Consider the following 27,651-nt stretch of genomic DNA (forward strand, 5'->3'; position numbering starts at 1 on the left):
TTATAACCGCCTTGTCCAGATAATTCATGGAGCCTCCATACAGGTCCTCTTTTCCTAAGCACCAAGACAGCTGCCAGGTTACCAGGGTTTCCTCTTAATCCCCACACAGAAAGTCCACAGTCATGCCCCTCTATCTAGTGATAAAATCTCTGCAGCCACCCACACCCTCCATCAAGTCGCCGTCCCTGTACAAAGGATGCCTCACGGCCATTCCAGATTTAGCGTGTCGTTTCATCTTTTGCACAGGCAGATGCACGAAACAGAAATTTCCCCCAAAGTGGGGAGCCCTGAGCTCTAATCAAGCCTCCATCTCTGGCGACACAAGGAATGTGAAAGCTCTGAATTATCTTTTCTTTCAAGGTTACAAGAATCCTAAGTGCAAATAGCCAAGGTGCCCCCAGCAGCACTGGGCAAGTCCTTGACTCCCATCTCATGGAAGTGGCTCACCAGAGGGGTCTCCCAAAACAAAGGGGCATCTTCTCCAAAGATTGCTTTGTTTCCATCACAGAATAAGGAAACTCTGAGGTTCTCAAAACAGCTCTTCCCCTGGTCCCAACCATTCACGGTGCCATCATTTCATAATCCATTCTGATAATGTTCTGCTTCCCACTATGCTGGGATTTTGATCCATTTTATAGCCTGTGACTCCTGCATGCTTCCCAATGGATCTCACCAACCAAGATCTTGTAGAACTTCACTTCCTGTAGATTGTTTAAACTGGGCATTTTAAAGTATTTAACCATATATTCCCCTCCCCGGAGGTTCTCATCGACCCTTCTGGCACCTGCTCCTTATTCCACTCCCAAGATCAGGAATCACTTAGACTATGAGCCCCTCGGAGGGAGGGACCCTCCTCCACTCCCCAAGGGTGTTGGCATCCACTCCCAAATCTTTGTTCTTGTCATTAATCTTTGCATTTCTTTCTTTCTTTGCTGTCCCAAGCCCTCAAGCTTTCATCACCCCTGCCATTTTCTCAGTCCGTGCCAATTCATCAGGTTAAAAGGCTCCTGAAATATCCTGGCAGTGAGTGAACTGGGGCTTGGTAGCAGAGGTGGAAACATGGACACGTGGAAAGAGACAGTCGTCCATCTGATACACTTTTAGACATATTCACCTCTGTACAGATTGGGCTCCTGACTGATGACAACACAATCCCTATCAGCTGCCCTCTGGCAGCGAGCATGGCTGCCTAACAGCCTCAGACTCCAGAAGGCAAAATGAATTCCATTCTGGGCATGGAGAAACTGGAAGACAGCAGACCAAGCTGAACTCCGCACTTGCGCCGTCTGCTGGATGAAATGACGCCTTGTCAGTTTTCGCTTTGGTTTTCCTCCCAGAGTCCACCAGCACTGCTTCAGGTGCACTGCTGACTTCCCCTGAACAAGCCTGCCATTTGGACCACCCTCCTGTGATAATATTCCAGATACCAGGGCAGTGATTGAAGAGTTTCAGGCAGCTAAGCTCTATCTCAGGCTTCCAAGAAAAGAGCTTCGTTGATCACGCCATTATTTCCCATTAGCCTAAGAGCAGGGCCCATTTCTCTCTCAGAGCAGAGCTTTCCATAGACAGGTAGCTGCTTCTGAAGGCCCATAAAAGGAACAGGAATTCAAAGATATTTTTTCTGTCTTCAGCTAACATTCTGCTGTGTGCTTCTTTGAATTATTCATTATTGAAATTATGCCATCAGCAAAACCAAACCATCTCTATTAAGGGAAGTTCATCTCTGTTAAGGGAAGTTTTAGTAACTTGGAATATGGATTAGGGTCATCACTCCTGCTTTTACCCTAATTATTTTATCCTTTACATCCAAACAACACCACAGTTCATGTTATAATAGAAAAGCAAAATCAGACTGATTACGTATAGTCGCTGTTACATACTTGGATGTTCAAGGGTCAAAATTTGTTATTAAATGTTAAATACTTTTTTCAGCTTCAAGAGAATTCTCAGCTATGTTACAGTTAATCTTCAAGGGGAATACCATCACCCAAGACCCACAAACAGAATTTTTTAAACGTGGGAAAATCTTATTCTTATGCTTCCAGAAAGAGTCATTGCCAAGTTCTCACTGGGACCCTGAGGTTACCCTCCATGCCTGTCTCCATCATGCCCTCCGGAGCAGGGCATGCATTGGGCATTCATACACCCACCACATACTCATACACACAGAGCTGAATTTCTCTGGGCCTTCACCTTTTCTGCCTTCAGCTTTGATTAGAATCACAAGATTAGGAAAAGTGTACAAAAGAGAAAATCTATCCCACACCAATTCTTCCCACATCCCAAAGTCCTGGCCCTGGAGAAAGACCGTCTCTGTAAAAATGAATGAATGAGGCCAAGGCAGAGGAAATACCATAAGGTTATGCACACGCCACAACTCGTGAGCTGTGCAACCTCAGGCGAATGGCTTAACCTCTCTGTGTCTCAACTTCCTTACCTGTAAAACTTGCGTAATCACAGTACCCACCCTCACAGGGTTGTTGTGAAAACTGAATGAATGAATATACAAGCACTTTTAATAGAGGAAGGAATGTAATACATGAACAGATAGATGATACACGGATTTTTTTTTTTTTTTTAACAGTTGGGAGAGTAGCAGAGATCAATCAACCACTCAACAAGGATTGATTTAGCACCTAGGAAGAGGCAGGCTCTGGGCTTGTTGCCATGGATATGATCATAAATAGTCGAGTTTGGTTCTTACTCTCACAGAGCCCTCAGTGCAGTCATCCCAGACAACACAGGATCTCCGTGTAACTGACATGGTCAAATCATTGCTGTCTTGATGTGACTTGAGTCGGATATGTGCTGTTGGCTCAATTATCAGTGGAAAAAAAAAAACAAAAAACACAAGAGTAATAATAGTAAGCTGGAGGCATTACAAAATGCTGCTGACTGGCCTTGAAAGCATTCCAACTGTAGGCATTATAGAACAAATAAACAACTTTGTAACAACTTTAAAAAGTGCATCAGTCATTTTTTTTTTAAAAAATTGCTCAACTTCTTCTCTATAGCAATCATTTTTCGTTGGTACCAGGATCAAAATTTGATCCCAATGTACTAAGTTAAATATTCTTAAATGATAGTAATATACCATTCCTACAAATCCAGCACAAACGGTACCCTATTCACGGCACTGTCTCAAGTGCTGCAGTTTCTAAAATGTAAAAGTACAGACAGCCTTCATAAGGCCCCTTGGGGCCAGGATTAAATTAACTGGCTTCTTCCTTCCTGTTGTCTGTGTTAAATAAATGCTACTTCGACCAGCCCCCAAAACCCATTCACAAGTCAGGATTAGTGCATAAGAATCACAAGCTCTAAGCCAGGCTCTGGAAGCTGGTCTTATTTTCAGCTGACAAAAATTCACCATTGAAGAGAATCTTGTTGACAACTTACTTAAACTCTTAGGGACCAGTCCAGCAATGCAGAGATTCCAAAGGGAATGGCTACTGATATAAGAGTAAGTAACTTGGCATATTTGCTGCAAACAAAGCTTCAAGGCACATTTGCAACCTTATCCTCAGCAGAAGTGAGAAGGCTTAATTTCAAAATGTGGTGTGATGACTTTAAAAAAAACCAGCCTCCTGGGTCCCTTCATTTGAGTTTACTCTACTGCACCAATCTCCCAACGAGCCAAAAGCGTATTTCTCAAGAATTACCCCTTTGGTTTCCAAATGTCTGCTAATAATAGTAAAAGGGGCTAATTATTGAGAAGTTACTATATTGCAGACAGATTTTTAATGATATAACATTGTGTAAGTTTAAGGCATACAGTATGTTGATTTGATACATTTATATACTGCAATATGATCGCCATTGTCATATTAGCTAACATCTTTATCACATAATTATAACTTCTTCTTTGTGAAGGTAATAATTAAGATCTAGTCTCTCAGTGAGGTTGATGTTTACAATACAGTATTGTTGCTTATAATCACGATACCATGCATTAAATCTCCAGGATTTATTTATCTTCCAGTTTCAAGTTTATACCCTTAAACAACATCTCTCCTGTTCCTCCTCCCCCAAATCCTTGGTAACCACCATTCTACTGTTTTTAACAAGTTTGGCTTTTCAAATTCCACATACAAGTTTTGACATACGTATAAACTGACAGCATGATCAATGATAATGTCTTTTAATTATTGTGTCTAGTATGTCTCCTAACACTAAATGTGATTACTGATATGGTTTGGTTTAAAACTCTCTCCTTGCTATTAGTCTTCTGTATTATTTGTTCTTTGTTCCATTTTTTTCTGCCTTCTTTGGGACTAATGGGGTATTTTTATGGCTCCGTTTTTATCTCCTTTGCTGAATTTTTAGCTGTAACTCTTTGGGCGTTATTCAGGGGATACTTTTAGGGATCTAGAGTATACATCTTTATCTTACCACAGTCTACATTCTGCATTCAAGCAATATTATACCACTTCTTATATAAGGACCTCCTATTAGTTTATTTCCATTATGGCATTTGCACTGTTGTCGTTTAATTCTACATGTTATAAACACCACAAAACATAGCTGTTAACTTTCACTTTAAACAATTATTTTCTAAAGAGACTTTATTATTTTTAAAATGCCTTATACTTACCCATGTAGTAACTACTTTTCGTGCTCTTCATTATTTTGTGTAGATACAGATTTTCCTCTTGTAGCACGTTCCTTCTGCCCGTTGGACTTCTGGAACATTTCTCGTAGTGCAGGTCTACTACTGATTACTTCTTTCAGCGATCTCAAAAAGTCTTTATTTCACACTTTCATTTCTGAAGAATGGTTTCACTGGGTATACAATTGGAGGTTGGTGGTTTTTATCTCAGTACTTTCAAGATTATTTCACTGTCTTCTGGTTTGTATCATTTCCAACAAGAAATTTGCTATCATCCTTCACTCTGTCCCCTCTGTATGTAATAAGTATATTTTAAAAGGTGTTCCTTCACAGAAAATTATTTTAAAATACAAAACCATAAAATATTATTTTCCTATTATATTTGCAAAGATCTAAAGTGTTGATAATATCCAGTTGTGTGGACATAAGCACTTCTGCCACTGTTTGTGGGAGTATAATTTGATTCAGTGTTTTGGAAGATAATTCTACACAATCTACTAAAATCAAAAAATGTCAGAACCTTTCAGTTTTTCTACTAGGATTTTTCTCTAGAGGTATATTCAACAGCTGTGCAAGTGTACAGGAATGCTCAGTGCAGCATTATCTAAGCTCAAACTTTCAAAAACACAAATGATCATAAATAGGAGACTTAAAGGACATATATGAATTTATACGTCAATGAAACCTACCCAATAAAGCAAATTGACAATACTTATTAGCACAAAAATATGTATTAGTAAAGATTTTTTGAGTATAAGTGGCAAGAAACACAATTTAAACAGTTTAGGGGGGAAAAAAAGTTATGGGCTCTTAGAATCCAAGGAAAAGGAAGGCGACTGAACAACCCAACTTAATAAAAACAACTGGAAAGAAAATAGAAAGAAAAAAAAAGTTGGAGGGCTCTGTACCAAACTATATAAAAGATTATCTCTGAGGTTTGGGACTGTGGAGAACTCTCACTTTCTCCTCTACACGTTTCTCTAGGGTTTCAACTTTAATATAAGGAGAAAAAATCATATACTTCAAGATAAATCTTCATAGAAATCCAAAATCTTCTCATCATCAAGCTCTGTGTGTGAATTTTTTGTATTTGCAATAAAACATTGAAAATATTTAATTTTTAATATTCCAATCTAAAGAAAAACATGGAAATATTTTCTTTAAACTCTTCTGGAGTCTGGAATCTATTTTTTTAATTGAAGTATAGTCAGTTTACAATGTTGTGTCAATTTCTGGTGTAGAGCACAATGCTTCAGTCATATATGAATATACATATATTCATTTTCGTATTCTTTTTTACCATAAGCTACTACAAGATATCAAATATGGTTCCCTGTGCTATACTGTATAAACTTGTTTATCTATTTTATACATACCAGTCAGTATCTGCAAATCTCAAACTCCCAGTTTATCCCTTTCCACACCCTTCCCTCCTGGTAACCATAAGTTTGTTTTCTATGTCTGTGAGTCTGTTTCTGTTTTGTAAATATGTTCATCTTTTTTTTTTTTTTTTTTAGATTCCACATGAGTGATATCATATGGTATTTTTCTTTTTCTTTCTGGCTTACTTCACTTAGAATGACATTCTCCAGGGCCATCCATGTTGCTGCAAATGGCATTATTTTATTATTTTTTATGGCTGAGTAGTATTCCATTGTATAAATATACCACAACGTCTTTATTCAGTCGTCTCTCGATGAACATTTAGGTTGTTTCCACATCTTGGCTGTTGTAAATAGTTCTGCTCTGAACACTGGGGTGCATGTGTCTTTTTGAATTAAGGTTCCCTCTGGATATATGCCCAGGAATGGGATTGCTGGATCTTAGGGTAAGTCTATATTTAGTTTTTTGAGGAATCTCCATACTGTTTTCTATAATGGCTGCACCAAACTACATTCCCACCAACAGCGTAGGAGGGTTTCCTTTTCTCCACACCCTCTCCAGCATTTATCGTGAAATCTTTAAATGTACCAGCTTGACAACCCAGGCCCTGCCCTCCTTTACACAAAATATTTACAAGCATAGCTATTTGCCAAACTGCCTCTGGAGACTTTAAGCCAAAAAAAACCCCACCCCCATCTTGTTCTAAATGCCTCATCAACACTTTACAGACAAGAAGGAATATGTGCCCTCCTGCATCCCCTACCCACAGAGTGGGACATTTCCAACAGAACGTGTGGAGCGTGACAAGTCCTCCCTGAGGTCATGCTAGACACACAGCGTACGGGCAGAGAACACAACCTCCAGTACAGCGGTGCCCACGGGGCCACTCCATCCATGCCCTACACACTCCATCACAGCAAAGATGAGCCACAACTTAAATTTTTAAATTACACCACATAGACCCAAGCAAATGAAAATGGCACAGAGTTTCTTCAGGCCATTCAGCTGAGTATGTGAATAGCAGTCTCTGAGCTTTCTAGGTTCTACTGGGTTTTTTTTTTTTTTTGCTCTTTCATGTTTATCCATCTTTCAGATCTTCCTAGCCCTCACCCACTCCACCAGACTATTTGAATTAGAGGTATCAAGATAAACCCCTGAGTTAAAATATACGTTTTGATCTGGTCTGTCCACTGAAAGGGTCTAGGACCAAAGACATACCCCAGTAGCAATAAGCACACCTAGTGTCCAGTTCTTGTTCCAAATATCATTTTCCAGTAACAGGAACCAGGGCTCCTTGGAGAAATGACCGATTCCAGATCTGGGGCAGTATAAGATGAGCCTGGACCACTTTGTTGGCGAAAAAACAAAAAAAAAACAAGAAAGTGTTCAAAGGATGACAGGACATGTCAAAAGAATACTGCAGTCAGCTTGAAGGAGCTCCACTGGCCAAGTCTGAAACAAATCGAGCGTCAAAAATAATGACATGTTGATTTAAAAGTAAACCCATTAATCCACAATGCTACTTAACAAGTGAGGGAGCTCCTCTTTATAGAGAAGTGTCAGCTAATAAATGTAAAAGGATAGAATCAGAAAAATCACTGTTTTTCCACCACCAGTGTAATACTTGATGCAGGCAAAGAGCATCTGGGGATGCTGAAATCCTTGAGTAAAATTCACTGGGTGAAAGCTTTTTGAGGGCAGGGTATTCACACAGTGTCCAAGCATCACTCCACAGATTACGAATTGCACAGGGAAGTGGTACCATTACAGTGGAGTCATCTTTCAAAGCACACGAGAACTGAGATCCAGCGTCATCAATGGGGCAAACCGCTGGCATGTCGCCCCTTGATGGGGTACAACAGGAAGGCCACCACGCCACCTGCATGGTATTCTTGGAACAAAATGCTTAATTTGATCTGATCATAAAGAAACAGACACATCCAGACAGCAGAACATCCTACAAGTCACCCAGTCAAGACTTTCCAAGCACTGATGTCACGAAAGACAGGCGAACTGTTCTAGATTAAAGGAAACTAGGAAGACATAATAAATAAATGCCACATATGGAAAAAAAATCAGCTCTAAAGAACATTATTAGGTAACTAAGACTATGGGTATTACATTAGATGATATTTTTGCGGGTATTTTAAATTTCTTGGATACAATCGTTGTATTGTGATCACGTAGAAAAGTGTTCTGGATCACATTAAAATATTTTTCAAAATGCGAACAGGGGAAAAGGGACTACTTAGTATCTCCCTAAAAGTCCTACTGATAAAACCTAAACAGATAATACCAACTGATATTGAACTAGCCAAAAACTACTGTCAACTTCTAGCCTATTTAAATATTATTGTCAAGATTTCTAACTAGCATCACTTCTCATCCCTCATTTTCTGATTTCTGTCCTATCTCCTCTGTGGCGCAGGAACATGTCTTCTCTTTTGTACCCTCCATGACCTCTAAAACCATACACCTCACTAGCTCAAAAACATTACATTCTTACATTCTTACTGAAGGAACAGGTGACTCATAAAATTTGTGTATTTTCTCAAGTTCTTTGCCAGCAATAGTCAAGCCACCTAGCCATGACACCCCTAACAGGTTAGGGCATCATAACCACTTCTCTCTCATGAGGACCAAAGACTGAGGCTTAATTCATCCATTCAGAAACATCCATCTAATGCCAATTATGTACCAAGTACCATACTAGTGTCCTGGGGAAATAAGGGCAAAAAGACACAATCTCTGTTCTCAAGGACTCAGTATAGAGGGAGAGGCAAATAGACAGGTCATTATAATACAAAATGAGGCATGCCACAGTAAGAGTAAACACCGATGCTAAGAGGCACATAACCTATAACTGAAGAGGGCTGGACTTCTGCTGCAGAAGGAATGATACTTACAATGACCATTATCAGCTGAGTGTCATGATAATCACAAGATAAACCCAAGGTTTATCTAACCAAGGTTGCCCTGAAATACCCAAGACTATGGTTAAACTGCTTCCTCTGGCCACACCGTATCTGGCTAGCACTGAGCCTCCACAAACAAGGCAGCCTGAAGCTCTGCTTATCCCTCAAAACATCCATATATTCTCACTCCTGATTTGCAGGGGAGTTTGTCAAGGATCTTCAATGCAGATGCGGAAATCCATCAGTTTCCCCAAAGACGCTGTGTATAACAGCTGTGATGAAACGGCCCTCATGGCATGAAGCGGGCACGGTTTATCATCTTCTCTCTGCTATCAAAATAATTGCACAGTACACAGCCTTGTTATTAAGAGCTGGGCACCACCATGGAAAACATGTTGAAAAACACCTGCACTGGCAAAGAGGAGTTGACCCAATTATTTCCTCCATCTCTAATTCTGGATGGGATATTAAGAGTAACTGAAAAGAACACATTGGCAAGAAATGGAGATAATTCAGCTTGGGGGAAAATCTTTAAGTATTATTTAATTATACTTTTACACACCCTTTCTTTCCCCATGAGAAATGCCAGGGGTGAAAACATGTTATCCAGAGCCTTTCACCCCTCCTCACCCTAACCCCAACAATTTCCCCCTCACATCTGATTTGAAATTTTTAAAATTCTAATCTAGAGCTCTTTGAAAGATAATGATGGGACTGAGATCCTGCCAAGCACGCAGGATGGGATGCAGTGCACTGTGACTGGAACAGATGGCTCCAACAGAAGCCACCAATTCAATGTGACAGCCCAAGAAGAAACTGCTCTCTTTAAGTCTTCAGCAGTTCTGTGGCCCAATCCTTATTATAACGTCTTCAGAAACACAAAGAGACTTGGGTCTACATAAGCGCCAACAAGGTTCTTTTCAAATAACATATGAACTTGAACAAGATTCGAATCAGAAGAGGACACCAGGTCATCTGTTCTGTTCATTCCCAGACCTAGCAACACAAAGAATTACTCTAGAGCTCTAAAACATCCTTGTAAATTCCAAACTGAGGAGTGCAATATATTTAAACAGCCAAGCACCCTGCACAGATCATTTACGCATTTTGTCATTTTTCCAGTTTTTATCTGGATTTTTTTTACATGAAAAGTCACTACCAATACATTTCAACTGTGCTTTGTATCCCTCCTCAGTCTCACTCCCTGTTTCTCTCCCAAGACAGCTATTATCTTGAAGATAATGTCTTCCCTTCCTGTATGTGTTTTTACAGTTTTTGCATATATGTGTCTATAAACATCTTGTTATTGTTTTAAAATATAAATAATGTAGTACTGTACTTATTCTGTAACTGGGATTTTTCACTCAATGTTTAATTTTAGATTTGTCCACGTTGATACATAAAGATGCATTTCATTCATTTTCATTGCAGTAATCATATTTTTGATGTATCTCTTTTAAGCAGTATCTTTTTTTTTAACTTCATATCTTTGAGTCTTTGAATCAAGAATTTTAATCTATTTACATTTGTTGTAAATATTAATATAACTAACTTATACCTGCAATCTTATTTAGGTGTTTAATTCACCATGGTTTTTCTTTGCTGCTTTGTCTTTATTATTTTTGAGTTTTATTTCTTCTTCCCACATACTGGTTTAGAAGTCATGCTTTCAATTTTTATTCCTCCAGTAGTTACTAAGTTTTCGATAAACAATTAAACACATCCAAAGTTAGTAAGTAACCATATCCTATTCACCATTAATACAAAGTTAGAATGTTTTAACTGCAAACTCCCAGGACAGTTCTGTATTTGTTGCCACTATCTGCTCTTAGATTTCCCTTGTTGTAAAATCCCCACAAGCTGGTCTCTTCCAAGCCAACTCAAATTTAGATTTGCCAACATTCTTACCAATTTCTCTGTCATGTGTTCCTTGCCTCTTTCTCTTTCCATCTGGATTGTGCTTCAGCAAGAGGGAAGTACCTGTTAGACATTCCTTGGAGCAGGGTCTGTGAGCAACAAACTCTTGGGCTTTGAATCCTTTATTTCATCATCTCTCCTGAAGAGTAGTTTGAATATAAAATTCTAGGTTGAGTTTGCTGGGGAGGGTGTGGAGAAAAGGGAACCCTGCTATACTGTTGGCTGGAGTGTAGATTGGTGCCCACTATGGAGGACAGTATGGAGGTTCCTTAAAAAACTGAAAATAGACTTACCACATGATCAGCAATCCCACTCCTGGGCATATATCCAAAGAAAAATAAAATTCAAAAAGACACATGCACCCCAGTGTTCATAGGAGCACTATTTACAATAGCCAAGAAATGGAAACAACCCAAATGTCCATCAACAGATGACTGGATAAAGAAGATGTGGTACATATATACAATGGAACACTACTCAGCCATAAAAAAGAATAAAATAATGCCATTTGCAACAATATGGATGGACCTGAAGATGGTCATTCTAAGTGAAGTGGGCCAGAAAGAGAAAGAAAAATGCCATATAACATCATTTATATGAGGAATCTAAAAAAAAAAATAATGACACAAATGAACTAATTATTATTTTGATTTCTTGAATATGTGTAAGCACATTTGACTGTCCTTTATGATTGGATTACTGCATTCGGCGTTGATTCTTATTTTGTAGTTGGCTTTATTCCTTTGATAACTTTTTAACTATTCAGTTTAAAAAACTGAAGATCTGTTCTTAGAAACAATAATTAGTACATATATATAAACTAAAAAAAATGTGCAGTATACTGTATGTATGTACTTAAATGTAATCTAATGTGTATGTAAAGTTGAACTGTAATAATTCTACCTAATAAAACTGAAAAAAGAGAAAAAATAAAATAGAATTCTAGCTTTACTACCATGGCTTCATATAAATATCAGAATAAAACCTGAGATTATAAAGAAATTAGATTTCGTATTTAGGGAGACAAACCAAGTAACCTTTTGTAAATTGCAAATAAATTTTCTCAGGCTATGCATACCTCTTCCCTAAGTGTAATGATTCTATTCCATTTTGAAAACATTTGTGCAAGTTTTCAAGAACATTTAAAGTCGTATTCTGCCTATGATCCTCTTCAGCTTCATCCCTTTCCACTACCTGACTCCGGCTTCTGCTGTATTGAATGACTGGCAGACCCCTGAACACATCACTCTTTAACACTTTGGGGCTTTTCCCCTCAGTGGCTGTGGCCAGAGCACTTCACTTCAGCCTTACACTATCTCATCGCATTTCTCCCACCACCTCGACACATACACGGACACTTCATTACCCAGCACCTCCCTATCCATCCTTCAAAACAACCTACAAATTTCTACAAATGCACATCTCATAGCACTTTTCACACTCTGCTACTATAATAGGGAAGAACAACTCTGACTCCACATTGGATCTATTCCTTTAGCTCTAACCCTGTGCTAGTTTTCTGTGCTTAGTCATGCTGGTTCTGCACTTTTTTTTTTTTTTTTTTTTTTTTTTGTAAAAGATGTTGCCTATAGCCTGACATATACAGGGCAGCCCATTCTCAAGGCTCTGACCTTTAGAGGTATAACACTTTCCCATTCATATAGAGATAAAATAGTTGCAGAACAGAGACTGACATTTGTCTTGTTGGACGTTTACAAGAACATCATGACCTGACCTACGTGGACAGCTGCAAGAACAAAGGATTCCAACACCAAGAAGTTTGCAACAACCATCCACACTCCCTACCCTTTTTGGTATAAAAGGAGCCTGAATTCTGACTTGGGTAAGAGGTTCTCCAAAGACAGCACTTTGGACAAGACGCCACAGAGAGCTATCAGAATTTCATCAATGGTGGCGCAGAGACATTTTTCTGAAATCCAACAATTCCTTTCATCTTATTTAACTTTTTTCAGTTAAATTTAAGCAAACTGAAATTTAACAGTTTTTAAATAAAAAGCAAACTTACTAAAATCCCATTTTTCCCAAAAACTGTTTTTGTCCATCTGTCTGTACCTATGATGTCTGTCAAATACTAATGAAAATTGGTTATCTCTAGGTGATGAGATTCTTTAAAGATCTGTTACCTTTCATCTTTGTGTTTTTTCTGTAGTGTCCTTTTTAAATTGAATGCGTTGGTATAATTTTTACAAAATTATAAAGTCACATTATTATTTTTTAACTATTGAAGAAAAAGGGATTGGTTTTGATCACATCTAGTGTAGCCATATACATTGATGTCTCACAGAGAAACTGAGGCAGAAATTTTAATCCAGAAGGTAGATCAGTAGTACAAAGTACAAACAGCGTTACATAAAACAAGCCAAGATAGTCCTTGTAAGGAATTTTGCCTGTTCTAAAAAACAGATCTAAAAGTTAACTGTTGAAAGAAAGGTGAAAACTACCCTCTCCCTTCTCCTCCCTAAAGCTCCCATGATCCCCGATTACAGAGGTGAATGCCTCACACGGGAACACACACCCCTGCAGCACCTGCCCCATTCTTGGGCTCTTTCTGCCCAGGGAACATGATTTGAGACATGCTGACTCTGAACTGGTGACAATTAGACATGTGCCTGTATTTCACAGCAATGAACAGGTCCACCTCTAATTTTCTACTACAATTCTCTTCTTTACCAAAGAATTCAAGGGATGTGCCTCTGAACAGTTGGGAAGGGGTAAGCAGCCCCACACAACGTGCCTCATATTTTCTGCCAGAGTCCACCATGCTTCAGACAAAAGAAAATCCCCGGGTCCCCAACACGTCTATTCCACTTCTGCTTTTTCCCTTTTAAAAATAGTTCATTTCTTTCCTACAACATCAGCTATGCAGTAAGATTTGCCTTATTCAACAAACACCTGTTAAGGGCCTAAAGGATTCCAGAGACTGTTAAGCACGGAGAAGTCAAAGATAAACCGGGCATTACCCCTGCTCCCAAAAAGCTTATGGTCAGGAGCCAAATTTTCTACCATTAAAAATACCATTCAACATGATTTATCACCACACTATGGATTAACGGTTAGAAAATTCTAGAAGGCAATTCTAGATGCTACTGCAATTGTCATCTTAAAAGTAATGAATGTAGAAAGGGGGCCTAGACTAGGTTTTTGGCTTTAAAAAAAAAAAAAAAAAAAAAAGGACACAGAAGCCTGGTGTGAGAAAGGTTACCAAAAGAACTACAACAATTTACAACTGATAGAAAGGGTCTTGAGACCTGTTCTGAAATTCTTCCCCAACAAGCACAACAGGCACTGGGCTGCGGTGGAGTGGGGGGTTGGGGCTGGGAGCAGTGCTCTGGGTTAAGATACACTTTTTGGACCACTATCTATGGCATGTGAAGAATATACCTGCCAAGCTCTTCTTCCTTGAGTATCTTTCTCTTATGTCTTTCAGGAGACTAAAGTAACCACTCTGCTTCAGCCATAAAGTGGAAATAAAATTGGCCCCAGTCTGCTGCTGGTAAAAACACTAACTCACTGGAACCCAAGAGGTACATGTTTGGGAGTTACCCCTGCCCACCTAGGAGTCATTGTCAACTCTCCTGAAAGAGGTAAAAGAAAAATCAACACAAAACAGGTCGAGGAGAACGTTGCAGACCAAATGTGTCCACCCAGGCCTACATCTCATGGCTGGAAATGGGTCCATGAAAAGTGTGCGGTTGGCCAGGCACACAAACCTTGGCCTTTTCTACACCTAGTAGAGACCTTCCATTTCCCCTGGGGAGACACACAGAAGTCACAGGTCTCCTTGCTCTCCAAACCTCTCCAACGTGCTTTATGAAATCAGCAAAGTGTCAACGCAGAAAAAGAGACCCATAGTGGTACTGGAGGGTTTTAACACTTTTAAAGTTTGAACCCCACAAAATTATCCTTTAAACCTTCATAGAAAACCAATTCATTTATTTAAAACCTGTCTCAAGCCACCCTTTTTTCAACAACCTTGTTTTATTAGAAGAATTAAAGCTTATTAAGGTGGTTAGAATAATCAGCTTTCCACAACACACCCTGAGGATTTGCGAGGATAACCACTCTAACACCCTGCTAATGTTTATTCATAGTTTATGGTAATTTTCTAAAGTGCACATTCAACGTAGTAAGAAAATATTCTTTACCTTGTCAAAACTATAATCCCTAATGGATCACATACACAGAAGAAGAATTGACTCTTCTTGATGAAAGCTTGAATACAATGTAATTTCTCTTTCAGAGATACAGTAAACAATCATTATTGCATGTCCCTGTTCCAACTCTTCCTTGAAAAAAAATAATAATAAATCCTGCAATTAAATGAAAAATGTTCCACTGATTTGGGGGAATCTGATTTCAGATAAATGGAGTATTTTTCCCAAGGAGAGTCAGCATCTTAATTTCACAAGGGTCCCCCCTCGATCACAAGGCCCTTAAGCCAGCACCCCCCTCAGAGGCAGGAGACCCACAGGGCACCGCTGAGCAGAGGTCAGGAGAGTAAGAACTCCAGGGAGGACATGGGAAAGTGTCAACACAGCCCAGTTCTCAAGGGCAAACCTCCAGTCCCTCCTGCCCAGCTGCTTCTCACCTTCACGGGTTCAACTGTCCTCTCTGAGACCCTGGAATCCTCATGAAAGGAAGACGGTCAGACTTTTTCTTGAATGACATCGTAAGAAACTTCATTTCTATGACCTACCCTCCCTTCAAAGACCCAAAGGAAAAAGTAAAGACTCAGACTTGTTTACTAAAAGCACATTTAAGAATTTGGCCTACAAAATACTCAAGTGGAAGAGAATGTGTCTGATATTATCCAAGGTGGGCCCTTAGAATTCCTCTTTCCAGAAGTCCCACAAAGGGGGAAAAAAAAAACAAACCCAGGGCCATTTACTTAACATGGCAAGGGAGAAAGAATTAATCACCTAGAGGAAAAAATTAGGGACCCTGAACAGGTATCCAATGCCTCCATGGGAAGAGCCTGACTTAAAAACCAGTCATTCAGTCACTCACCCAGGTATTCACTCACTACACACTACTTGACATATCTACTCTATGCCAGACAACACGCTGGACCCCGAAAAGCAGGAGACAGGCCTGCCTGCAAAGAGCCCACCATCTGGGGTCAAAGCCAGACGAGTAAACAAATTTCAGTACAACGTGACGTGTGCCCAAGAGCGGACAGCAGCGGCCCCAAACCAGAGATGCCTATTGCAACCTGCAGAGGTGGAAACTCATGAGCTGGGATTTGAAAGAAGAAAAAAAGTTCATCAGGCAAAGAAGTGAGGAAATGGGATTTCCATGGAGTAGAAGGAGCAATGCCTGAAACAGGAAGCACAAGGGCAGAACAGTGAGCAGCCTGGCCAGCGGAGAGAGGAATGCAGCTCCGAGCCCATCCCAGTGCCACCACCAGTTTATCATCTTATGAGAAACTTGGGCAAATCACCAAACTCAGTCGTCTACACCTCTGCCTACACATTAACTTCAACCCAGAAGCTTAAAAATTAAAAACTAATGCTTTGGTCCCACTCCAAACTAATCATATCAGAATCTCTTAACTTTTTAGAGATCAGTATTTTAAAAAGCATCCCAACTGGTTCCAATGTGATATAAGCCCCAGGGCTCAATGTAAAAGGAGTTAATTTTAAAACGTGACTCCGTAGGTTGTCATGAGGGTTACATGAAATAATAAATGCATAGTGCGGAGGGAGCGTAAAGCTGATGATGGACTATGGGGAGGAGTCAAGGATGGAAATGAGACTGGAAATAGGCCAGAGACAGACCATCAACAGAGCTAAACCACACCATGTCCTTCCCTCTTGCCAGGCACTGTCCCAAGCTCGCCACGAGTGTAACACGGGCAGCCTGGCTCGGCAGATCAGGCTCTCTCACCACGTCTCTCTATTGCAAGTGGATGAAAGGCCCGGATTCAGATACAAAGGCTTTAGGGTGTATCGTGTGGGTACTGACGGGCCATGTCATCAGGGAGTAATGTGATCAGAATTGTATTATCTAAACTCATTCTGACTGTAGAGTAGACAGTAGTCTGAAAGGGGAAGACATGGAGGCAGGGAAGTGATTCTATTCCACATACGGAAGACAGAGACGGGATGGTCTGCAGGAAGAGAAAAACAGCTCTTAGAAACTCAAGAGCCTGAAAGAAAAAAAAAAAAAAAAGACACACAGGCTGGTAGCTTTTTCTCAAACTACCTGGGATACTTCATTAAGACATAAATGTGTTCTGATATACAAATATGTTCCCTTTTGACCTCTTACCCCTTGTACAATTTCAGTCCTCAGGATTAATATCTGAAACAGGTTTAATCATGTCTCTAGAAAAGTCTATGAATAATACACTTAGCATGCTTCCAACATCTTTCAAGAATTCTGTCTATGCAAAGATTTTTTTTTTAATGTCATTACCGTCATCTGTTCAGGGAGTTTGATTTAAATGATTCCCTCTATGGCAGTCTCTTTAATGGGCAATTCATATTTAAACTATTTTTCTATTACTGACATATTAATGATTTTACTGTTTTTGGACTCTGAGCACATATTCTTAGACGACAAGGTTGGTGTTATCCCCATTTTACAGAGGACGACTAAGCTGCTTATCCTTTAGAGAGGTCATGGTTACAGAAAGAATAAACTACTCAAGTATCAATTCTTTGTATGCATCTCTAGCCTCAAAATTACTATTTAGCCCCAGAGAATAAATGTGGCCACTCAATCTTTTCTAGTCATTAAACTTGGTCTATTTATTAGGTAAGGTCTATTTATTCCCAAGAAAAATGGCTATCCTAGTTTAAGTTGTCACTTGTATTCAGAAATACATGAAATGTGAAAAGTAGGCACTTTTCTTTCCGAGTTTTGTTATAAAATACACATAACAAAATTTACCATCTTAGCTACGTTTAAGTGCGCAGTTCAGTGGTGCCAAGTACATTATTAACGTTGCACAACCATCACCACCATCCATCTCCATACCTTTTCATCTTGCAAAACTGAACCTCTGTACCCATTCAGCAACTACTCCTCATTCTCCTTTCCCATGGCCACCAGCACTCTGCGTCCCTGCAATTTTACTACTCTAAGAATCTCATGTAAGTGGAATCACAGGGTATTTGTCTTTTTGTGCATGGCTGATTTCACCTAGCATAGTGTCCTCGAAGTTCATCCATGTTGTAGCCTGTGTCAGCATTTCCTTCCTTTTTAAGGCTGAATAACATTAAAATGAATGTGGTGTTTTGTAGGTCAATCTCATGTGATTCTGTCTAATACATCACTATATTAGTCTGCTACTATTCAGGATTTTCAGTCATTTACACTGACTCTTGGCTCTTCCTTGCGTGTGGCAGGCACTATCACTTGGAACAAGCTGGATCTGGGTAACGGCATCTGAGACCCTGGCTGTGGGGATGGAGGTGGAGTGCAGCCCTATGGTAAGGGTGCAAGGGAGGCAAGGTCCACCTCAGTTTTCCCAGTTTGGGCTTCTTAACTGATCAGACCTAGTGCATCGTCAAACTCCCCAAGAGTAAACTACTTCCTTCCTTGGCTCTTGTCAAACATGACCAGCCTTTGCCTCTGTCCCAACCTTCTCACTGCCTGATCCATTGCCCTCCACACCCTTGGGTGGCAGGACATCTATATAGGAGAGTCCCACCAATGAACTATTGATAACATCACAAGTTGGGTAGATAACTGCTTCAAAATAGATGGGAGTAATATATCGGAAATAGAATCGTCATTCCTACACCAAGCCTCCTTTCCAGTGAGAAATACTTTTAACTCCTAAATCACAAAGTTCTGCCAGAAAAGAGAATGAAAATATTTAGCATAGAATGGAGCACTCTACAAACACGAGTGGTTATTATGTCTATTATGTCCAGGAAAACAGAATAGGAAGACTTTGAGCCTGCCTTTCCAACTCCGTTCTACCAGGGGGAAATGAGATCTAAATGTGCATCAATGGGCTACACGGTGGTGCAGGAATCCACGCTGTGGAATGACCATGCAGCAATGAGAAGGACTAGGTGGATCTTTATCCTCCAACATACAGAGAGCACCGAGGCATCCATAAATACACATAAAATACACGTCCTTTACGTGTGTGGAGGTCTCTCTGTCATAAAAATATCTCAAGATCTTAGTAAAAATTTGAAAGCAGTTTGCTGTGGGGAGAAGAGACGAGGGAACTAGAGAAGGGGATTTTCATGTTTCTTACACAATTTGTAAGATAAAAAGAAAAGAAACCATGGATTAAAACAGACAAGAGACATATCAATGTGTTACAGTGTGTGCATCCTATTAGATCCTGATTTTAACAAAACTAAAGGACGAGACAATGAGGAATCCATATGCTGGACATTTGCTGATAAGGAATTACTGTTAATTTGAGAAGATATGATCATGAGTTATTCTTTTAAACCCTTATCTTTTAGAGACACATTGAAGTATTTAAATATCAAGTGGCATTGGCCACCAAAATAATCCAGTGACAGGTATAGATAAAATAAAATAACCTGATCATTGTTGGAGCTGGGTGATGCTACGCATTAGGGTTTGTTACATTACTTTTCTATTTTTGTGTATGTTTGAAACTTTCTACAATAAAATGTCACAAAAAGCCTTTAAAAAAAAAAATAAATACCTGGGTTTGCCACCGTCCTGGTTGTGTGATTTGGGGCAAGCTATCTACCCAATGTCTGTAAGTTCCCGCCCCTTCTTATAAGAAGTGAGGATAATGTGGCTTAGCCCAGAGTAAACTCTCAAGAAGCTTGGACCCCATTACACCATTGGACACGCTCTCACCAAAGGGTAATGGCTCCTGTTTGATAGCTACTTGTCATCTTTCCTTGAAGGTGCCAGAGGAGACTCAAACCTAACCCGTCTGAAAATGAATCATCAAATTGGATGGGAGGAAGGGTAGGCGGGAGGGAGAGAGGGAGAGAGGGAGAGAGGAAGGAAGGAGAAGATTCATGTTACCATTCTGGTCTGTGCTAAGAGCCAGGCTTTCCACGACAGCTGTCAGGAACACTTCATCTCTGACTTCCACTGCTCCAAGTTTAGACTTCAAGGACAAAGTCATTATGAACGGACTTTTCTCTAGCTTTAGCACCCCGTATCAAGGATCTCTCCACCTCCTGATACTATTAATAGGAGCTTTGCAAAACGCACGCTTCTCATTGCACCCACTTCCCCGAGGAGAGTTCTATTTTCTGTATCTTTGTTCTTTGCCAAGAGTGAACATCCAGATTATAGACAATGCCAACAAACGAATTCATGGACTCTCTAATGCCTTCAGTGTTGTCTGATCACAACCAAGGGTACAGCAACCTATGCTTTTACCATTAACTATTTCATGCCCATCTTCCTAAGACCCTAATTAGGTGTGTAATCGCCATATCAGAGACTGTCCGCGCTCCGGATCCATGTTATTATCAGAAACCAGGGAGGAGGGAATATCCTAGGAGACTGTTTCCTCTACAACATCTTTGAAATTTGAGCAATTTGATGAGACCCTTGTAAGCACCTTGCATCAAAATGTGGTCTCCTGATGGATTTCATACTAGTAATAGTTCCTCCATCACTGTTCAGTAATGGGCACCTTTCTACGTCCTCAGGAATAAATAGCATACTCCTCATGTGCGCAATTTTGTAAATTTGTTTCAGATCCATTAGCTCCTTGGCCAGTGAATGTATTTATTTCTACAGACGCAGTAATTTTGCTGCACCATTAACTCACGGAGGAACATAAAGGCTGTATCTTTCCATAATATCTTTCTGTCCTTTTTCCGTGGTATGTGTATCAAACGGCCCATATCTTGCATTTACTTAGCACTCAGCTTCTCCTGGGTGAGGTTTTTAACGGCTAAGAAAAGCATCAGAATTAGAGAAGCATGATCCATCACACCTGAGAGCTAGAAAGGGGCCTAGAGATCTAGTTCATTGCTGCTGTTTCACATGCGGAAAAGCGGGGTGCAGAGAGCCTGACAGTCTTGCCCCCCTCCCAAGTACAGCTGGTCAGCGATGAAAGCAGAGCTGAAGTCATGCCTTTAGAGTCCTAGTTCAGGGCTCTTTGCCCCCCTACCCACTACCGTGTGAGTCCGATGTCCTTGAACTTCAACCACTGTAAACAAATTATTCCCTGGTCTTTCGAAAGCAGAGTCTCTTTTTCAGACCATTCAGGTACCAGATAATGATGTATGAGAACACATTACACACTCAGTCTTCAAAAGCCCGCACCAAAGCCCCATTAACATTGAGGGAACAGCTCACTGTGGGGACAGATCTCCCCAGAGGGTCTATTCTGGTCCTGCTGATCTCTGTAAAGCCTGGACCTCTTCAGAGAATCTGGGCAAAATCGTGACAGGCGCAAACAAGGAAGCCCCTGACGGAGACTCAGCCCAGCACACTGTGCTCACCACGTGCCAGCGGACACTTGCTCTAAAACGGCGAGCTCCCAAAAGCTTCACATGGCAAGCCCACGAGCACCTCCTTTCTTTACATGTTGATGACTCCCACGTCAACTTGGATTCAAGGTGCTCATCAGGGTGGTTAGGGTGCCCTTCCCTTGATTAAAATAACCTGGTATTATTGGCAACCAGTAAGTGATCAGTTGGTGACCAGAAAGCAACACATTTAGAGTTAAAGTAGCATCTCCCCACCCGCCGTCCCCAGAACCCATCCTCACTGTCTGCTGTCAGTCAGCAGCAGCACATCCATCCACCGGACGCCCATGCTTGAAACCTCAGGTCTGTCCTCCAGCTCTCTCACCACCACCACCCCCCCCCCCCAGTCTGTCCCCAGGCCACACTGATGATCCCGAGGAAATGTGTCTTGATTCCTGGAGTGGTTGTGACCTCACCCTCTACCCCCTCCCCTTCCCCTTTCCTAAACAAGGCCCTGAGGTCCCCAGCCACACGGAGGAACGGGGTGGAGCTAACCCCATCAGCCCTGGGAGGGGACATCAACTGGTGTGAACAGCGAGCCTGCCTCATCCCTTCTGGCTGCAGCCGTCTTTTAGGGGATGGGCATGAGACCCACTTCCAGCTGATGAAATGTGAAAGGATGTTTGCTGAAGGCTCCTGGAAAAGGAGCATCTTCCGTCTTCCACGGGGGCTCCTGAAATGAACACTGCGTCTTCCATTGCACGGGTGAGGGAACACTGGTTACTGCTGGTGGCCATCTTGCAGCCACCTGGACAGCCGGTCTGGAGTACACCCAGCTGGAAGAGATGAGAAATATAAAAAGAAGCCAGGTCCCTGGTGACACTGTTGATGGATCAAGCTTTGCCTGAAGGCTGCATTACCTCTGAACTCTATAAGTCAGTTTGAATTGGTTTTTCTGGGCCTCTTAATTAGAAATAATCCCAAAACAAACCCATTCCCTTCTCCTCAGCCACACTAACCACTCAGACTCCCATTTAAATTATGACAGTATCCTATTTACCTGCCTTTGAACTATAATTCTCCCACACAGAGCTTGAAGAAACATGTCAAATTATAACATTTGTTAAACATTTACAAAGTGTCAGACACTGGTTTGAGTATTTTATATGCATAATCACATATGATCCTCACAAGAATTCTATGAAGAAGGCACTATTATTAATCCCCATAACACAGATGAGGAAACTGAGGCTTTGAGAGATGCCTGTGTCCAAGGTCAGATTATTAAGTAGTGGAGAGCCTAGACTGAAACTCAGATCTGCTTAACTCCCGAGCCCTAACCACTGTGGCAGTCTCCTGCTGTGAGAGCTGCTGCGTCTCCCTGGGACACAGTAAATACAGTGCAAGCTCCTTACCTGGCCCCAGGGCCCTTCCCACCTAGGTTCCAACATCACATCCCTCCAAGATCCTAAGGTATGTCCACGACAGGTGTCTCCCCAACAGGACACAACCTCAAGCCTTTTGTCATGTTAGTCCCTCTGCCAGGAATGCCCTCCCAACTCCCCGTCTCTCGGCAAAATCCCATTTCACGCACTGAGACCCAGATCAAAAGTCACCTGTCCACCTCTTGTGCCGGGACCCATGGTACTTTGGGCCTAAGTTAGGGACTGAGTGGTTACAAGGAGCAGAAAGCCTCTTGAGCTAGCTGAGGTAAAGGAGATGCACCCAGAGGGGACATTAGGCAGTCGCACCAGCTTCTAAGGACAGGAAACAAAGAACAGCCAAGCCACACAGGGACCGGAGCCATCAAGGAGGGGTTCAAGGCCGCTGGCTCCCCCAAGGTCACCTGGACTCTCAGTTCTCTCATTCTCCCCGCCTTGCCCCTTCCTTCTCTCCCCCGTCTACCCGCTTCCCTCCACCAGCCTTCTCAGCAAAGCTCGGCCCACGTGCCCTCCACACCCAGCCTTCAGTCCTCCTGTGGTCCCCAGTCTGGCTCCCACTCCCTGGCACACCTCTGTCCAGCACTATTTCCCCACGTCTCTGTCACTTACATTCCCAAAGCATCTCATTTTCTCAACCACCCATGTTGCCTCCTCTCAGGTCAGGTGCACCCTTGGTCCAGTCAACCGTGTCTGCTGGGTCCATCTGTCCTGGCCTACCTTTCATTGGGGGCTGTGGGTGCCCCGACCATTCCTGCACACACCAACCCGATGGCATCTTACGGCCAGCAGGTGAGGCGCTGTCCCGAGGGCAGGTCAGATGTGCTGGGGAGTGGATGCCCCCCCTCAGACCTCTCAACTAATGACCAACTGGAATTGGTAGATAACTCAGCTCTAGAGCTCTGCGGGGACACTGACATAGGGTGTTCCTCACACTGTCTCAGAATCGCCCAGGAGAATTAAGCCCCAGCTGCCCCTGGCGTTTATCTGTAATAACACACCTTTTTTGGCTTGTCTTCACGTCTCTCTTCCCACTCTCTCACAGGGTTCCTAGGATCCTTAACTAGGCTATTCTACCCTGAGATTCTCCTATGAAACGAATGTCTTTTTTAAACACTGATTCGATGTTTCATTTGCAAGTAACACCTAGGCACCACTGTGCAGTTATGGGATACTGCAGAATATCACAACCTGTTAAATCTTGCAGACTTTTAATAGACAACAAGCCTAAACCATAATTCCACTTTAATTACATCAAGGAAAGTGTGCTTTTGCCCGACTCCTGAAATCTCCTCAGTGGCCTGTTTATTAAAATGGGCACTGCTGAAATATTTGCACTCATTCTTAAAAACTCTATTAGGTAGGTAATTATCTTTTCACTTCCCAGCTCAAAATATCATAAGGAAAATTTGCCATAAGGTACAGAGGGTGGGCGAGGGCTTCCCTTCACCCCTGCACTGTTGAGCAATAAAACTGGCATGATAATTTAATATCCATCATCCCGAAGAGTACATGCAGGCGCTGCAGAGCGGCTGTAATAGAAAACAGACTGATGGCTGGAAAGAAAAGTCCTGTGGGCTCGTGTTATAGTTTAATTTTTTATTTTTTAAAAACTGACATATGCTGAGTGAGTTACTAAATTAAAAGAAACCTACCCTGACTTCCAGTTCATCTTTACAAGGGCACATTTCAGGATGTTGGGAGGGTAACATAAAGGGGAAGATTCACTGGTCTATATACCCTGGATTCTTTCAAAGAATTAGATTCATGGATTTTTTTTTTAAGTAGCATAGATCGAATGAGAGGCAATACCATACACATAAGGGTTAATAGTCAGATTTAAACTTAGCAGCCTCAGATTTTCTCATCTGTTAAATGGAGATTTGAAACAATACCTGAGTCACAGGGTTATTGTGAAGACTGAACAAGAGGATGCCACGTGGAGTCCTTGGCACAGGGTAAGTGCTCGGAAGTGGTTAGCAGACGGGATGGAAGGCTCAGTGGTATAGAAAAAGGGGCAGAATTAGTTCGCCAAGCTTCCTTTTCATCTTTTCTCCCTTTACAGTCAGTGCTGCCGAGGGGGTCTCACTCGTGCCCTCATGAACTTCAGGCCCAAGCACCCACTAAAGGTGACCGCGGTCAGACACAAAGGCAGCAAGCGCACCCCGAGGTACAGACGCCACAGCAGCGTGCACGGGTGTTCACCAGAGGACACGTGCACAAACGTGCAGAGCAGCACTATTCGTAACATCCCCAAACTGGAAACCACCCAAAGCATAGGACGGATGGCACCCGGCCATCCAGCATTAACTAGAGAAACTGCCTATCCCCTCAGCAGCAGAATGGATGGACCAACTGTGCTGCACTCACCAACAGGCCGCTACCTCCCGGTGAGAACGAGCCAACCACAGCCCCGGCAACACGGATGGATCTCACACACACATCACGGACAAGAGAAGCCAGACAAGGGCGGGCGCGTAGCGCGTGATCCCGTGAGCACGACGTACAGAAACAGGCAAACCTGTTCCACTTTACGCTGTCAAAAGTCAGGGGAGTGGTTACTGGCGGGAGCTAGTGGCCAGAGGAGAGTCTCTGGGGTGATGGTAATGTTCTCTTATTTGAGCTGGGTGCTCAAGAAAGGGTGGGTAGACTTAGAAAAAAAAAATTGAGTTGGACGTTCAGAATTTGTGCCCTTATCTGTCCGTGTGTGATACTTCACTAAAAGCTCACCAGGCAAGTGAGCTGGACCCCTTGGGCTCAGGAACTGTGCCTTCCCAAGGCATGGCTGTCTTGTACAGACATAGTAATGCTGGGAGAGCATTACTGGAGACCTGGGTGAGGTTAGTAGACTGTCTACTCACTGCCGACAGCTGGGCCTCACTGTTCACCATCCTACAGCTGACATTCAAGCCTAACCAGATGCAACTGCATGAATATGCTGTGGCCGGACATTTGGCCTCTAGACCAAGACCAGGGACACTTAGAAACTGTCTCTTAGCCAAGATCCAAGACCTCTCACTTCCCCAGTGTCTCTATATGTGTGGCTTGAAGGACAACACTGAGATTGTTCCAACTCATTGCTTCAAGGGACACTGTGACCTCCCAAGCACCAGGCATATGGATATGAGTCATTTTATTTGGAGACAGATGCACAGAAAAAAAAAAAACAGCAGTGAGGTTTCAGTACAAAAGACTAAATCTGGGATCTTCTGGAACAAATGTGTGTGTGTGTGTATGTAGTTTTTATATATGAAGTTACATGTAGTTATATATTTTTAGATCTAGATATATACCAGCATACCTCATCTTATTGCACTTTACAAATACCATTTTGTTTGTTTTTAACAATTTGAAGGTTTGTGGCAATGCTGCATTGTCAGATGATGGTTATAGCATTTTTAGCAATAAAATATTTTTAATTAAGGTATGAATTTTTAGACAGAATGTTATTGCACATTTAATAGACTATAGCATAGGTAAACAGAATTTTTTTATGAACTAGAAAGCCAAAATGTGCATGTGGCTCACTTCACTGTGGTATTTGCTTTATCATGGTGGTCTGGAATTGAACCCACAATACCTCTGATGTATGCTTATGTTATTTTAAATAATTTTTCTATATATATGGTTTTTCTATTTGAAATTGTTTATGGCCTCAGGAAAGCAGTCTTTTAAAAGTCCTCCAGTGACCAGAAAAATCACTTTGATAGACAATTCTTAGTACAGAAGCACTTCCAAATATATGTAATACTTCTGTATCCAAGTCATTTCTTCAGTGATTACATTTACTTAAATAGTCAGACTTTTGTGGACAGTATGTCGAGTCTTGTCATTTCCCACTCCCCCAAACATCTGTGAAGACCCAATGAAAATCCGTTGGCATCTCAGCGTTGCCAGAGTTCAGCTCCCCATCCCCTGGCCAAGGAATGTGGACAGTCACCAAACAGCTAGAAGCGGCAAGAGCCTAGAGCCCTAGGAGGGAGCCCAGCTCTGCAGAGCCCTTGATTTCAGCGCAGTGATACCCATTTCAGGCTTCTGGCCTCCAGAACTGTGGGAGAGTGAATTCCTGTTGTTTTAAGCCCCACATTTGTGGTGATTTGTTACAGCAGCCATGGGAAACTAACATGCAACCTGACTTGTGTTCTTTTTGTTCTCTCTCCATGATGCAACTTACTGAACTTAAATTGATTCTTTCTTTCCACACACACACACAAAACACTTTATAGATAATAAAGTAGAACAGTTGAGAAGAAAGAGTCCTATTTTACTGAATTCCTAAGCACAGAATATGGAGAGAAGGCTCTTATTAGGGTTTTGAGACTGATTACCTTTGTGACCTTGGATAAATCAGAGTCACTTTTCCCCTCTATAAAATGAAGAAATAACCTCTACAGTGACAATTCTATAAATTCAAATGATTCCTACACACCTATACCTTGTTACTTAATTTTCATCTAATCTCATAGCAGTCCCTAGGCAACTGCTGACTTAATGTCACCTCCTTAAGTGCCACCTCCTCTGGGAAGCCCTCTCTGATCACTTCTCTGTACTCCAGTGGCTCTTGGTACACACTTCCACTTCAACATTTACAGCACTGTGCTCTAGTGACACACCTCTGTACCCATCTTCCCCACTAGACATGTGTTACAGGAAGGCAGGAGCCACATTTTACTCATCTCTGTATCTCCAGCACCCAGCTCAGCAAGGAATGGGCAAAGAAATTAATGAGTTGTTATAAAGTAATGACCTCTCATCCTACACAGTTAACTGGTGAAGATGTCACAGGACAGGGCTGAACACCAAGAGTCCTGGAGCTCAAGCACCTCCCTCAGGGGAGCCATTCATCAGAAGCAGTCCTCACACCCAGGCTGCAAGTTTGAGTGTTTTATGTGTTCTCATCAGTGTAGATGTGACTTAAGTCATAATTCAGAATCCATCTCTGACAGCTTGTATGCTTGAATTTCATAATTATGATCAATCTGTCT

This window comes from Camelus ferus, chromosome 11 (assembly GCF_009834535.1).
Source record: "Camelus ferus isolate YT-003-E chromosome 11, BCGSAC_Cfer_1.0, whole genome shotgun sequence".
Classification (NCBI taxonomy): Eukaryota; Metazoa; Chordata; class Mammalia; order Artiodactyla; family Camelidae; genus Camelus; species Camelus ferus.